A 14,709-nucleotide genomic window follows, 5' to 3' on the forward strand; every position below is an offset into this window, starting at 1 on the left:
AATGTATCTATAATTCTTAAAATAATTGTTATGCTTTTTGTGAACGTTTATCGTGAGTAATTTAGCAAACTGTTAGTAAATTCCCCGGAAGTTTGCGGGGGGTATACTTTTTCTGAACGTCACATGCTAATGTAAAAAGCTGGTTTTTGATATAAATATGAACTTGATTGAACAGACATGCATGTATTGTATAACATAATGTCCTAGGTGTGTCATCTGATGAAGATCATAAAAGGTTAGTGCTGCATTTAGCTGTGATTTGGGTTTTTGTGACATCATATGCTAGCTTGAAAAATGGGTGTCTGATTATTTCTGGCTGGGCACTCTCCTGACATAATCTAATGTTTTGCTTTCGTTGTAAAGCCTTTTTGAAATCGGACAGTGTGGTTAGATTAACGAGAGTCTTGTCTTTTTTGAGAAATTGAAGTAATAGTATTTAAAACGTTTCAAAAATCGCGCCACTGGATTTAAGTGGCTGTTACGCAGAGAGGTTAAGATTGATAGTTTTTTTAATAAGATAAGTTTAATGCTTGCTAGCAACTTACCTTGGCTTCTTGCTGCCCTCGCGTAACAGGTAGTCAGCCTGCCATGCAGGCTCCTCGTGCGTTGGATTGGATTAGTAACCGAAAGGTTGCAAAAACGAATCACCCCAGAACAAGGCAGTTAACCTCCGTTCCTAGGCCGTCATTGAAAATAAGAATGTGTTCTTAATCTGACTTGCCTAGTTAAATAAAGGTGTAAAAAAAAAAAAAAAAAAAATGTCCCTAAAAAAAGGGGGAAAAATTTGGAAAATAATTTTAAAAAGTAAAATAAACAAAATTGTTAAAAAATATTTTTAAAATAATACAAAAAAACATTTTCGGCAAATCGGTGGCCAAAAATACCGATTACCGATTGTTATGAAAACTTGAAATCGGCCCTAGTTAATCGGCCATTCCGATTAATCGGTCGACCTCTAGTGGTAATGGCTGGAGCGCATTAGGTGGAGTGGAATGTATCAAACATGGTTTCTATGCGTTTGATGCCAATCCATTTGCACGGCTCTAGCCATTATTATGAGCTGTCCTCCCTTCAGCAGCCTCCGCTGGTGTATGTATATTCCTTCCTCCCATTTCTCCAGCCAAATCACAGGTAGGACTTAGCAAATATTAGCAAATCAGCCATTCTACGCAGTATTCTATTATACACTGAAAAGTGTGAAGTTTAATTCAATGTGTTGTATTGAGTAGAAGGGTGAATTTCAGTGACAGGTTTTTGTAGAACATTTAAAAAATGTGAACAAGCATCTGGGGGACGGGGCGAACAGGATGCTAGGCCACATTTTCCCCCCCCACTGTGGTATCGCGATGGTACGTGGTATCTTATTTGTAAAATGTTGGTATCTTGACAAGCCTACTCAATAGAGAAACAATGAAAATGGACCTTCTTGGCACATGTCAATGCATAACCTGTCTGGGCTAGGGGGCAGTATTTTCACAGCCGGATAAAAAACGTACCCGATTTAACCTGTTATGGATAGGGGGCAGTATTTTCACGGCTGGATAAAAAACGTACCCGATTTAATCTGATTATTACTCCTGCCCAGAAACTAGAATATGCATATAATTATTAGCTTTGGATAGAAAACACTCCAAAGTTTCTAAAACTGTTTGAATGGTGTCTGTGAGTATAACAGAACTCATTTGGCAGGCCAAAACATGAGAAGATTCTGTTCAGGAAGTACCCTGTCTGACCATTTCGTCCCCTTGTTGATTCTCTCTATCCATTACAAAGGATCTCTGCTGTTACGTGACACTTCCTACGGCTTCCATGGGCCCTCAGAGCCCGGGAAAAAGCTGAATGACGTAATTCAAAGCCCTGGCTGAAACACACGAGCGCTTTTGCTAAGTGGTCTATCAGCAGACAAAAGGCTTAGGCGCGTGCCCGAGTCGACCCCGTGATGTAATTTCTTTCGGCTGTTTACCTAATTGCAGATTCCCGGTCGGAATATTATCGCTTTTTTACGAGAAAAATTGCATGAAAATTGATTTTAAACAGCGGTTGACATGCTTCGAAGTGCGCCATGCGCACGACCCTTATTTACCATTGGCATAGTGTCTAGAACACACGAACAAAACGTCGCTGATGGAACATAACTATGGATTATTTTGGACCAAACCTACATTTGTTATTGAAGTAGAAGTCTTGGGAGTGCATTCTGACGAAGAACATCAAAGGTAATCAAACTTTTCTAATAGTAAATCTGATTTTGGTGAGTGCTAAACTTGGTGGGTGTCTAAATAGCTAGCCCTGTGATGCCGGGCTATCTACTGAGAATATTGTAAAATGTGCTTTCACCGAAAAGCTATTTTAAAATCGGACATATCGAGTGCATAGAGGAGTTCTGTATCTATAATTCTTAAAATAATTATGTTTTTTGTGAACGTTTATCGTGAGTAATTTAGTAAATTCACCGGAGGTTTGCGGGGGGTATGCTAGTTCTGAACGTCACATGCTAATGTAAAAAAGCTGGTTTTTGATATAAATATGAACTTGATTGAACAAAACATGCATGTATTGTATAACATAATGTCCTAGGTGTGTCATCTGATGAAGATCATCAAAGGTTAGTGCTGCATTTAGCTGTCTTCTGGGTTTTTGTGACATTATATGCTAGCTTGAAAAATGGGTGTCTGATTATTTCTGGCTGGGTACTCTGCTGACATAATCTAATGTTTTGCTTTCGCTGTAAAGCCTTTTTGAAATCAGACAGTGTGGTTAGATTAATGAGAGTCTTGTCTTTAAAATGCTGTAAAATAGTCATATGTTTGAAAAATGGACGTTTTCGGATTTTAGAGGAATTTGTATTTCGCGCCACGCCCATCATTGGATATTGGAGCAGGTGTTCCGCTAGCGGAACATCTAGATGTAAGAGGTTTTAAACTGGTTACTACTCTTGCCCAGAAACGAGAATATGCATATTATTAATAGATTTGGATAGAAAACACTAAAGTTTCTAAAACTGTTTGAATGGTGTCTGTGAATATAACAGAACTCATATGAAAGGCAAAAACCTGCGAAGATTCCAAGTAGGAAGTGGCCTGTCTGCAATTTTGTAGTTCTCCTTTTGCTTGTCTATCGAAAGTACAGTATCCGTGGGGTTATGTTGCACTTTCTAAGGCTTCCATTGGCTCTCTAAAGCCGCCAGAAAGCGGATTGAGGCATCTCCTGTCTCTGGGAAAAGTATAGTAACTCAGTTTGTCAGTGGTCTGCCTGAGGACAAAGGGAATGGAAATGCGCGGTCACGAGACCTCGCCATTTTTATTTTCCTCTTTGAATGAATACAGTATTGTCCGGTTGGAAAATGATCGCTATTTTACGAGAAAAATACCATAAAAATAGATTTTAAATAGCGTTTGACATGCTTCTAAGTACGGTAATGGAACATTTTGAAATGTTTTGTCTCGAAATGCGCTCGCGCGTTACCCTTTGGATAGTGACCTGAACGCACGAACAAAACGGGGGTATTTGCACATAACTATGGATTATTTGGAACAAAAACAACATTTGTTGTTGAAGTAGCAGTCCTGGGAGTGCATTCTGACAAAGAACAGCAAAGGTAATCCAATTTTTCTAATAGTAATTCTGAGTTTAGGTTGCCTCGAACTTGGCAGGTGTCAAATTAGCTAGCCGTGATGGCCGAGCTATGTACTCAGAATATTGCAAAATGTGCTTTTGCCGAAAAGCTATTTTAAAATCTGACATAGCGATTGCATAAAGGAGTTCTGTATCTATTATTCTTAAAATAATTGTTATGTATTTTGTGAACGTTTATCATGAGTAATTTAGTAAATTCACCGGAAGTTTTGGGTGGGAATGCTAGTTGTGAACATCACATGCTAATGTAAAAAGCTGTTTTTTGATATAAATATGAACTTGGTTGAACAAAACATGCATGTATTGTATAACATAATGTCCTAGGAGTGTCATCTGATGAAGATCATCAAAGGTTAGTGCTGCATTTAGCTGTGGTTTTAGTTTTTGTGACATATTCGTGCTTTGAAAATGGCTGTGTGATTATTTTTGGCAGGGTACTCTCCTGACATAATCCTTTTTGAAATCAGACATTGTGGCCTGATTAACTTGTCTTTAAAATGGTGTAAAATAGTCATATGTTTGAGAAATTGAAGTTATGAGGTATTTGTATTTCGCGCCACACGATTCCACTGGCTGATTGCCCAGGGAGGTTAACTAGGCAAGTCAGTTAAGAACAAATTCTTATTTTCAATGACGGCCTAGTGGGTTAACTGCCTGTTCAGGGGCAGAAGGACAGACTTGAACCTTGTCAGCTCGGGGATTCGAACTTGCAACCTTTCGGTTACTAGTCCAACGCTCTAACCACTAGGCTACGCTGCCGCCCCGCATTAAGCAAGAGATGAATGTCTCAGTCTAGCAATGTTTCTGCTATTGGGCCTACTGCTGCAGCACAAGTCATGGCAGAATATGGAAAACAATGGTCACCCAATTGATACAAATAATTATGATCTCTTTGTCATTTAAGCCTACTTTGCACTTAACATTTAATTAAGAAGGTTTTGGGGTAAAGTCTTTCTGTCTAACCACAAGACTTATCATTAGCATCGGTAACTGGCTACACTCGGGAGTGAAACAAATGTGCGCACCAAACAGACATAAGCAATATTGCTGGAAATTAACTGGCAGATTGTGTTACGTTTGGCTTTTTAAGCCAATAGTGGCTAACCAGGAGTGGGATAATTTCAATGTAGCTTTGATTGGATAGTAGCTGGGAACTTTATGTTTATGACAGTATGCGATGGAACACATGATAAAATGTACTTTCAGAATTGATTGGCAATCTACCTGTTGGAGACCCCTGCACTAGACCATTTTTTTTGGGGGGGGGGGGGGGGGGGGGGGGACTCCCAAGTGGCGCAGCATCTCAGTGCTAGAGGCTTCACTACAGACCCTGGTTCACTTCCAGGCTGTATCACAACCGGCCGAGATTGGGAGTACCATAGGGCGGCGCACAATTGGCCCAGCGTTGTCCGGGATGGGGTTTGGCCAAAATGTGTTCTTAACTGACTTGCCTAGTTAAATAAAGGTTAAATAAAATGAACACACACACACTTGACACTTCCACACACATACCGACAACAAACACATCACACACAATTTGCTGCTGATACACTGTTCTTTATTTTACTCTAATTACTATTTATCCTGATGCCTAGTCACTTTACCCTTCCTACAGGAAGATACAATATCTACCTCAAATACCTCGTACCTCTGCACACTGATCTGGTACTGGCACTCCCTGTATATTTTATTTGATCTTTATTTAACTAGGCAAGTCAGTTAAGAACAAATTATTATTTTCAATGACGGCCTAGGAACAGTGGGTTAACTGCCTTGTTCAGGGGCAGAACGACAGATTTGTACCTTGTCAGCTCGGGGATTCAAACTTGCAACCTTTCGGTTACTAGTCCAACGCTCTAACCACTAGCTCCATTCTTATGCATTTTATTCCTCGTGTTGCTATTTTGAAACTCTGCATTGTTGCGAAGGTCTCATAAGCAAGCGAGCATTTCACGCTAAAATCGACAAGCTGACAAATACAATTTGATACATAAAAAAAGCAGTATCAACGGCAGGCAACGGCAGGCAGACTCAATAGCTAACATTTCTACGGCTAGGGCTATAAAGTTCCACTAGTTTTACACATACTCAGATAAGCATGACTAACGCTTAGGGGGTCAAAGCCTCCTCACAGCTGTCCGTGATCTACAATCCAGGCAAGCTAGTGACACATATCGCCTCCAGCTATTCCCCCTACTCCACTCTCTAGGTTAGCTAACTTAGCAGTGCAAATACAGAGATAGCTTGTTAGCTACCACTAGTCAGGCCAAGGTGTTAGCTGAGCTAGTTAGTACCACAAAGCGTTAGCAATACTAGCTGGGTAAGAGATAACGACAGCAAAACGAAAATGTACAACTTTGCGAACCTCAACCTGGACAAACAAAAATATGGACATTCCACAACATTTCAGCAGCATTAACTATGAAAAAAATGAACTTATACATTCACCAATGTTACTTAGCTAAACAAATTGGTGCTATCAAAGTGCGACGACTTAACCAAGCTAACTAAAATCAAGCTGCTTGACAAGGCTCGAGCCGCTGGAGTTTGGAATTGATAGCTAACAGTAGCTAGTTAGCAAGCTAACATTCGCTGCCGATGTGTCGCTCGCACCGTGTTTTATCTTTCTGAAACGCTTAAATTAGACTTACCACGAATGTGTTACTTATTCTAAATCCCAGCTCAGATCACACGTCTGTTTTCAATCGAATTCCTGAGTTAAATGAACCGAAACAAGGAATTCGATCCAACTTATTATTTTCAGTTGTTTCTTCACTTCCTGATAGACGCTGCCATTTTGAATTGAAAGCAGATAGTTCCGCTGCTGTCGTCACACTGTAGGCTACTCTGTGATTGTGGCTTGAGGTTCGTGGATAACAAACAGCATACTTTATCTGCCGAAGTAACTTTGACAATTAAAAACGAAAAGAAAAATAAATAAGTACAGAAAACACTACAAGAAATATTGTTAACACAATTTAGCCAATTCAAACGCTACAGTCTATTGCCTACATTGCCTATTCTCCGCTGTTTTGAATAGGCCCTAAAATCAAAGATCAACAACAGTGCTTACAACGCCTCCTGCTGGTTAAATTGAGCAATTCGAAAATCCTCTTCATGAGATTCACGGTGATGTGGGGAGTAAGTAAATACCCTCGCTCTGGCTAGAAACTCGTTGCAGGTTTTGAAAATAACAGTTTCTTACTTTTAATTAAATAAAATTGTATAAGGCACATGCGCTGAATTCAACAGGTGTAGACCTTACAGTGAAATGCTTACTTACGAGCCCCTAACCAACAATGCAGTTAAAAAAAGTATACATATATACAAAAAAAAATACAAATAAAATACAAGTAACAAGTAATTAAAGAGCAGCAGTAAAATAACAATAGCGAGACTATATCTGGATAGTTGAGGTAATATGTATGTACATGTGGGTAGAGTTATTAAAGTGACTGTGCATTGACGACAACAAGAGAGTAGCAGCTGTGTAAAAGAAAGGAAGGGGGCAATGCAAATAGTCTGGGTAGCCATTTCAGTTCAGTGGTCTTATGGCTTGGGGGTGGAAGCTGTTTAGAAGCCTCTTGGACCTAGACTTGGCACTCCGGTACCGCTTGCCTTGCGGTAGCAGAGAGAACAGTATATGACTAGGGTGGCTGCAGTCTTTGACAATTTTTAGGGCCTTCCTCTGACACCGCCTGGTATAGAGGTCCTGGATGGCAGGGAGCTTGGCCCCAGTGATGTACTGGGCCATTCGCACTACGCTCTGTAGTGCCTTGCGGTCGGAGGCCGAGCAGTCGATATACCAGGCAGTGATACAACCCGTCAGTATGCTCTCGATGGTGCAGCTGTAGAACCTTTTGAGGATCTGAGGACCCATGCCAAATCTTTTCAGTCTCCTGAAGGGGAATAGGTTTTGTTGTGCCCTCTTCACGACTGTCTTGGTGTGCTTGGACCATGTTCGTTTGTTGGTGATGTGGACACCGAGGAACTTGAAGCTCTCAACCTGCTCCACTGCAGCCCCGTCAATGAGAATGGGGACGTGCTCGGTCCTCCTTTTCCTGTAGTCCACAATCATCTCCATTGTCTTGATCACGTTGAGAGAGAGGTTGTTGTCCTGGCACCACACGTCCAGGTCTCTGACCTCCTCCCTATAGGCTGTCTCGTCGTTGTCGGTGATCAGGCCTAAAACTGTTGTGTCATCGGCAAACTTAATGATGGTGTTGGAGTTGTGCCTGGCCGTGCAGTCATGAGTGAACAGGGAGTACAGGAGGGGACTGAGCATGCACCCCTGAGGGTTCCCTGTGTTGAGGATCAGTGTGGTGGATGTGTTGTTACCTACCCTTACCACCAGGGGGCAGCCCGTCAGGAAGTTCAGGATCCAGTTGTAAAGGGAGGTGTTTAGTCCCAGGTTACTTAGCTTATTGATGAGCTTTGAGGGCACTATGGTGTTGAACGCTGAGCTGTAGTCAATGAATAGCATTCTCACATAGGTGTCCCTTTAGTCCAGGTGAGAAAGGGCAGTGTGGAGTGCAATAGAGATTGCATCATCTGTGGATATGTTGGGGCGGTATGCAAATTGGAATGGGTCTAGGGTTTCTGGGATAATGATGTTGATGTGAGCCATGACCAGCCTTTCAAAGCATTTCATGCTACAGATGTGAGTGGTAGTCATTTAGGCAGGTTACCTTAGTGTTCTTGGGCACAGGCACTATGGTGGTCTGCTTAAAACATGTTGGTATTACAGACTCAGACAGGGAGAGGTTGAAAATGTCAGAGAAGACACTTGTCCGTTGGTCAGTGCACTCTCGCAGTACACATCCTGGTAATCCATCTGGCCCTGCGGCCTTGTGAATGTTGACCTGTTTAAAGGTCTTACTCACATCAGCTGCGGATAGCGTGATCACACAGTCATCTGGAACAGCTGGTGCTCTCATGCATGTTTCAGTGCCATTTGCCTCGAAGCGAGCATAGAAGTTATTTAGCTCGTCTGGTAGGCTCGTGTCACTGGGCAGCTCTCGGCTGTGCTTCCCTTTGTAGTCTGTAATGGTTTGCAAGCCATGCCACATCCGGCAAGCGTCAGAGCCGGTGTAGTACGATTCGATCTTAGTCCTGTGTTGATGATTTGCCTGTTTGATGGTTCGTCGGAGAGCATAGCGGGAGTTCTTATAAGCTTCCGGGTTAGAGTCCCGCTCCTTGAAAGCGGCAGCTCTAGCCTTTAGCTCAGTGGGGATGTTGCCTGTAATCCATGGCTTCTGGTTGTGGTATGTACGTACGTTCATTGTGGGGACGACGTCATCGATGCACTTATTGATGAAGCCAATGACTTAAAAAAAATATGTATATATTTTTTTTCACCTTTATTTAACCAGGTAGGCCAGTTGAGAACAAGTTCTCATTTACAACTGCGACCTGGCCAAGATAAAGCAAAGCAGTGCGACAAAAACAACAACACAGAGTTACACATGGGATAAACAAACGTTCAATCAATAACAAAATAGAAAAATCTATATACAATGTGTGCAAATGTAGTAAGATAGGCCATAGTGGTGAAATAATTACAATGTAGCAATTAAACACTGGAGTGATAGATGTGCAGAAGATGAATGTGCAAGTAGAGATACTGGGGTATAAAGGAGAGAAAAAAAGAAAATATGGGGACGAGGTAGTTGGGTGGGCTATTTACAGATGGGCTGTGTACAGGTGGAATGATCGGTAAGCTGCCCTGACAGCTGATGCTTAAAGTTAGTGAGGGAGATATAAGACTCCAGCTTCAGTGATTTTTGCAATTCATTCCAGTCATTGGCAGCAGAGAACTGGAAAGAAAGGCGGCCAAAAGAGGAGTTGGCTTTGGGGATGACCAGTGAAATATACCTGCTGGAGCGCGTGCTATGGGTGGGTGCTGCTATGGTGACCAGTGAGCTGAGATAAGGCGGGGCTTTACCTAGCAAAGACTTATAGATGACCTGGAGGCAGTGGATTTGGCGACGAATATGAAGCGAGGGCCAGCCAATGAAAGCGTACAGGTCGCAGTGATGGGTAGTATATGGGGCTTTGGTGACAAAACGGATGGCAGTGTGGTAGACTGCATCCAATTTGCTGTGTAGAGTGTTGGAGGCTATTTTGTAAATGATATCGCCGAAGTCAAGGATCGGTAGGATAGTCAGTTTTACGAGAGTATGTTTGTCAGCGTGAGTGAAGGAGGCTTTGTTGATGCTTAATGTGAGTCTGGAAGGAGAGTTTACAGTCTAACCAGACACCTAGGTATTTGTAGTTGTCCACATATTCTAAGTCAGAACCGTCCAGAGTAGTGATGCTAGACGGGCGGGCGGGTGCGGGCAGCGATCGGTTGAAGCGCATGCATTTAGTTTTACTTGCATTTAAGAGCAGTTGGTGGCCACGGAAGGAGTGTTGTATGGCATTGAAGCTCGTTTGGAGGTTTGTTAACACAGTGTCCAAAGAAGGGCCAGAAGTGTACAGAATGGTGTCGTCTGCGTAGAGGTGGATCAGAGAATCACCAGCAGCAAGAGCGACATCATTGATGTATACAGAGAAAAGAGTCGGCCCAAGAATTGAACCCTGTGGCACCCCCATAGAGACTGCCAGAGGTCTGGACAACAGGCCCTCCAATTTGACACACTGAACTCTGTCTGAGAAGTAGTTGGTGAACCAGGCGAGGTAGTCATTTGAGAAACCAAGGCTGTTGAGTCTGCCGATAAGAATGCGGTGATTGACAGAGTCGAAAGCCTTAGCCAGGTTGATGAAGACGGCTGCACGGTACTGTCTTTTAACGATGGCGGTTATGATATCGTTTAGGACCTTGAGCGTCGCTGAGGTGCACCCATGACCAGCTCGGAAACCCGATTGCATAGCGGAGAAGGTACGGTGGGATTCGAAATGGTCGGTGACCTGTTTATTAACTTGACTTTCGAAGACTTTAGAAAGGTAGGGTAGGATGGATATACGTCTATAACAGTTTGGGTCTAGAGTGTCTCCCCCTTTGAAGATGCGGATGACCGCGGCAGCTTTCCAATCTTTAGGGATCTCAGACGATACGAAAGAGAGGTTGAACAGGCTAGTAATAGGGGTTGCAAAATTGCGGCGGATAATTTAAGAAAGAGAGGGTCCAGATTGTCTAGCCCAGCTGATTTGTAGGGGTCCAGATTTTGCAGCTCTTTCAGAACATCAGCTATCTGTATTTGGGAAAAGGAGAAATGGGGAGGCTTGGGCAAGTTCCTGTGGGGGATGCAGAATTGTTGATCGGGGTAGGGGTAGCCAGGTGGAAAGCATGGCCAGGAGTAGAAAAATGCTTATTGAAATTCTCGATTATCGTAGATTTATCTGTGGTGACAGTGTTTCCTAGCCTCAGTGCAGTGAGCAGCTGGGAGGAGGTGCTCTTATTCTCCATGGACTTTACAGTGTCCCAGAACTTTTTGGAGTTTGTGCTACAGGATGCAAATTTCTGTTTGAAAAAGCTAGCCTTTGCTTTCCTAACTGCCTGTGTATATTGGTTCCTAACTTCCCTGAAAAGTTGCATATTGCGGGGTCTATTCGATGCTAATGCAATACACCACAGTAAGTTTTTGTGCTGGTCAAGGGCAGTCAAGTCTGGAGTGACCCAGGGGCTATATCTGTTCTTAGTTCTACATTTTTTTAATTGGGCATGCTTATTTAAGATGGTGAGGAAAGCACTTTTAAAGAATAACCAGGCATCCTCTACTGATGGAATGAGGTCAATATCCTTCCAGGATACCTGGGCCAGGTCGATTTGAAAGTCCTGCTCGCTGAAGTGTTTTAGGGAGCGTTTGACAGTGATGATGGGTGGTCGTTTGACCGTGGACCCATTATGGATGCAGGGAATGAGGCAGTGATCACTGAGATCCTGGTTGAAGACAGCAGAGGTGTGTTTAGAGTGATGCGGTGTACTCCTCAATGCCATCGGAGGAATCCTGGAACATATTCTAGTCTGTGCTAGCAAAACAATCCTGTAGCTTAGCCTCTGCTTCATCTGACCACTTTTTTATTGATCTAGTCACTGGTGCTTCCTGCTTTAATTTTTGCTTGTAAGCAGGAATCAGGAAGATAGAATTATGGTCAGAATTTCCAAATGGAGGGTGAGGGAGAGCTTTGTGTTATATACAAAAATACATAGCCCGCCATCCCTTGTCTTACCAGACGCCACTGTTCTATCCTACCTGTACAGCGTATAACCAGCCAGCTGTATGTTGATAGTGTCGTCGTTCAGCCACCACTCCGTGAAGCATAAGATATTACAGTTTTGAATGTTATGTTGGTAGTTTAATCTTGTGCGTAGGTCATCTATTTTATTCTCCAAAGATTGCACATTTGCTAGCAGAATGGAAGGAAGTGGAGGTTTATTCGATCGCCTATGAATTCTCAGAAGGCAGCCCGCCCTTTGGCCCCTTTTCTCTGCCTCCTCATCTGGGACTGTTCCCGAGAAAGCAGTATATCGTTCTCGTTGGGCTCGTCAGACTCGTTAAAGGAAAAAAAAGATTCTGCCAGTCCGTGGTGAGTAATCACAGTCCTGATGTCTAGAAGTTATTTTCGGTCAATAAGTTACAAAAAGCGCAAACAAACGAACAAAAAAACACAGTCGGTTTTGGGGACACGTAAAACGTCTGCCTTCTTCTCCGGCGCCATTATAACATTTGTGAGAACAATACTGTTGGAAAAGCATTCCAGGTGAAGCTGGTTGAGAGAATGCCAATAGTGTGCAAAGCTGTCATCAAGGCAAAGGCTGGCTACTCAAATATAATGTTTAAATATTTGTTTAACACTTTTTTGGTTACTATGTGATTCCATATGTGTTATTTCATAGTTTGGATGTCTTCACTATTTTTCTACAATGTAGAAAATAGTAAAAATAAAGAAAAACCCTTGAATGAGTAGGTGTGTCCAATCTTTTGTCGGGTACTGTATAAAACTACATCCATACATTTTTTTAACTGGTACCAGTTTACCTTCAGAGACTCCAGTTAGCAGCTCAAACACTACGTACATTTTTGTAGATAGCTCTATTTTCACATATGTAGACACTGGTATTTTTTATTACCAGGCAAATCAGTTAAGAACAAATTCTTATTTTCAATGACAGCCTAGGAACAGTAGGTTAACTGCCTGTTCAGGGGCAGAACAGCAGATTTGTACCTTGTCAGCTCTGGGATTTGAACTTGCAAACTTTTAGTTACTAGTCCAATGCTCTAACCACTAGGCTACCCTGCTGACCCATAGCTCTGGAGAAAATGAATATGAGGTTGGAAAGTGTTGGACTTGACGACTAAGAAAAATAGTTCCAAACCTCCCTGCCAATAACAGATAGTTTTCAGTTTTCCCCTCCCCACTCCCAGAGAGTCATAGCAAAATTCTTGCTTGTGAAATTGCTATTTTTGTTTATTTTTGACAATTTTCATTGAAAATGATCAAAGTAAGGTACTTAATTGCTACCCAGAAACGATTTGTTATTGAGGTAAAAACGGCTGCATGAATACAGAATTGGCAACCATAATTATCCCACAGTAATAATAACCATTGAGGTCATCTAATAAGCGTATTTCAATGTGTACAGTTTCTTGATTGCTGTCATTTTGGCATCCATCCTTCCCTGCTGAGTTATTAAATGATGCAACTGGAAGAGGTTAAATTGTTTCCAGTAAACACAGCCACTGACTTCCTGGAACAACAGTCCCCTTTTCCAACAAAGGGGGCGTTATGAAGCACAGGGTGAGGTTCATTCTGACAAAAAGGGACAGACAAGGTGGTGCATTGCTTTGTCTGCACAGAAGTGTATCACCTCTTAGGTTTGCATTTGCCTCAGCAATTCAAATAGTGTGGCCCTGGAGTGGGACATAAAGGAGGTGCCAGTAAGTATTTTACAAACAAAACAAATGATCATCCCAAACTGATAACAACAGGATGGAACAGGGGCATTTTGTGAATCAAATTTGATCTGGCTCACTTCTGGGAATAGTGTTTTTAGAGATTAGCAATGCATGTCTCCATCTCAAGAGTGAATAGTTATTGAGTAGTTATAGAGACCTTTTTCCATGTTCAATGACATTTCCTGAAGATCACAATCCAAATTTCATTGTTATGCTTTTGACAGCTCTACCATAGAGAATGATAGAGGCCTCTACTGGTCAAAAGGCCTTATTAGCATGGGCAGCGCCATTGAGGGCTTCCACCATTTTAATGTAGTCAACTGGTTGGGACTTCCAATTTTATTGGCTGATCCCTCCTGGTGACCCTGTTGGAGTCATGTCCAACCGGGTCATCACGAGGGATCACACAATTGTGAAGAAGAAAATGAAATACTTCAAAATGGAGATTGCCTCAATGGCACTGCCTATGTTGTCACAGATGCTATGATGGCACAGATACAAAGATGAGTCCTCTATCTATCTCTATGAGCTCTCCTCATTTCCGTGTAGATTTATTATATTATTGTATGTGTTTATGTGTTTATTTGCCTCTTTTGTTCACAGCTGCCAAAGTTCCCTTGCTGCTGTGATTTCCTTATTACCATATTGGATTAGTTTGTTATTAGTCGTGCCCACACATTACCTGCCTTGCGTTATTTTAGCATTGCCCATAAACTACTCTGAAAATTCCAGCTTGGTGTATATATACTATAATTTTGAATTTGGCGCACTCTGATGGAAGAAAAGCAAAAGGACATACAATGCCCAATTAGGTATGTTAGGCAAGCAACTGATAATTGGCAGCGGCACATTTAATCATTTATTTAACATATGCAAATTCTTGTTACAAAAAACACACAATTTGGATGTGGTTTAATTAATTACTGCAGTGGGCTAAATCAGGGTCATACACAGTGTTTCTCGGTAGTCTTAAACAAATCTACTTGGAAACTAAAGTATACACCTCACACACATGGTTATGGGCTTAAGAAAAGAAGACACCTGTACCATGTCAGATATAGAGTTGAAATGTATTACATTTGAGTTCGCATCCCAATATTAGACTTCATATAAATCACAGAAGACTGAAATATAACAAAACCGTTTGACATAGAAACCTGCTTTTCTGAGTAAT

The 14,709-nt window shown here is 42.0% G+C and overlaps 1 protein-coding gene across 1 annotated transcript in view; it reads right to left on the bottom strand.

Annotated features, from left to right (window-relative positions):
• Window positions 1-6,507, bottom strand: part of LOC115158197 (protein strawberry notch homolog 2) — a 121,721-nt gene extending 115,214 nt beyond the window's left edge. The window contains exon 1 of the mRNA XM_029706849.1: window positions 6,288-6,507. The gene's annotated coding sequence lies outside the window, so the exon portion shown is untranslated. The remainder of the gene's footprint in view (window positions 1-6,287) is intronic.
• Between the last annotated feature and the right edge of the window lie 8,202 nt (window positions 6,508-14,709).

This window comes from Salmo trutta, chromosome 22, assembly GCF_901001165.1.
Source record: "Salmo trutta chromosome 22, fSalTru1.1, whole genome shotgun sequence".
Lineage (NCBI taxonomy): Eukaryota > Metazoa > Chordata > Actinopteri > Salmoniformes > Salmonidae > Salmo > Salmo trutta.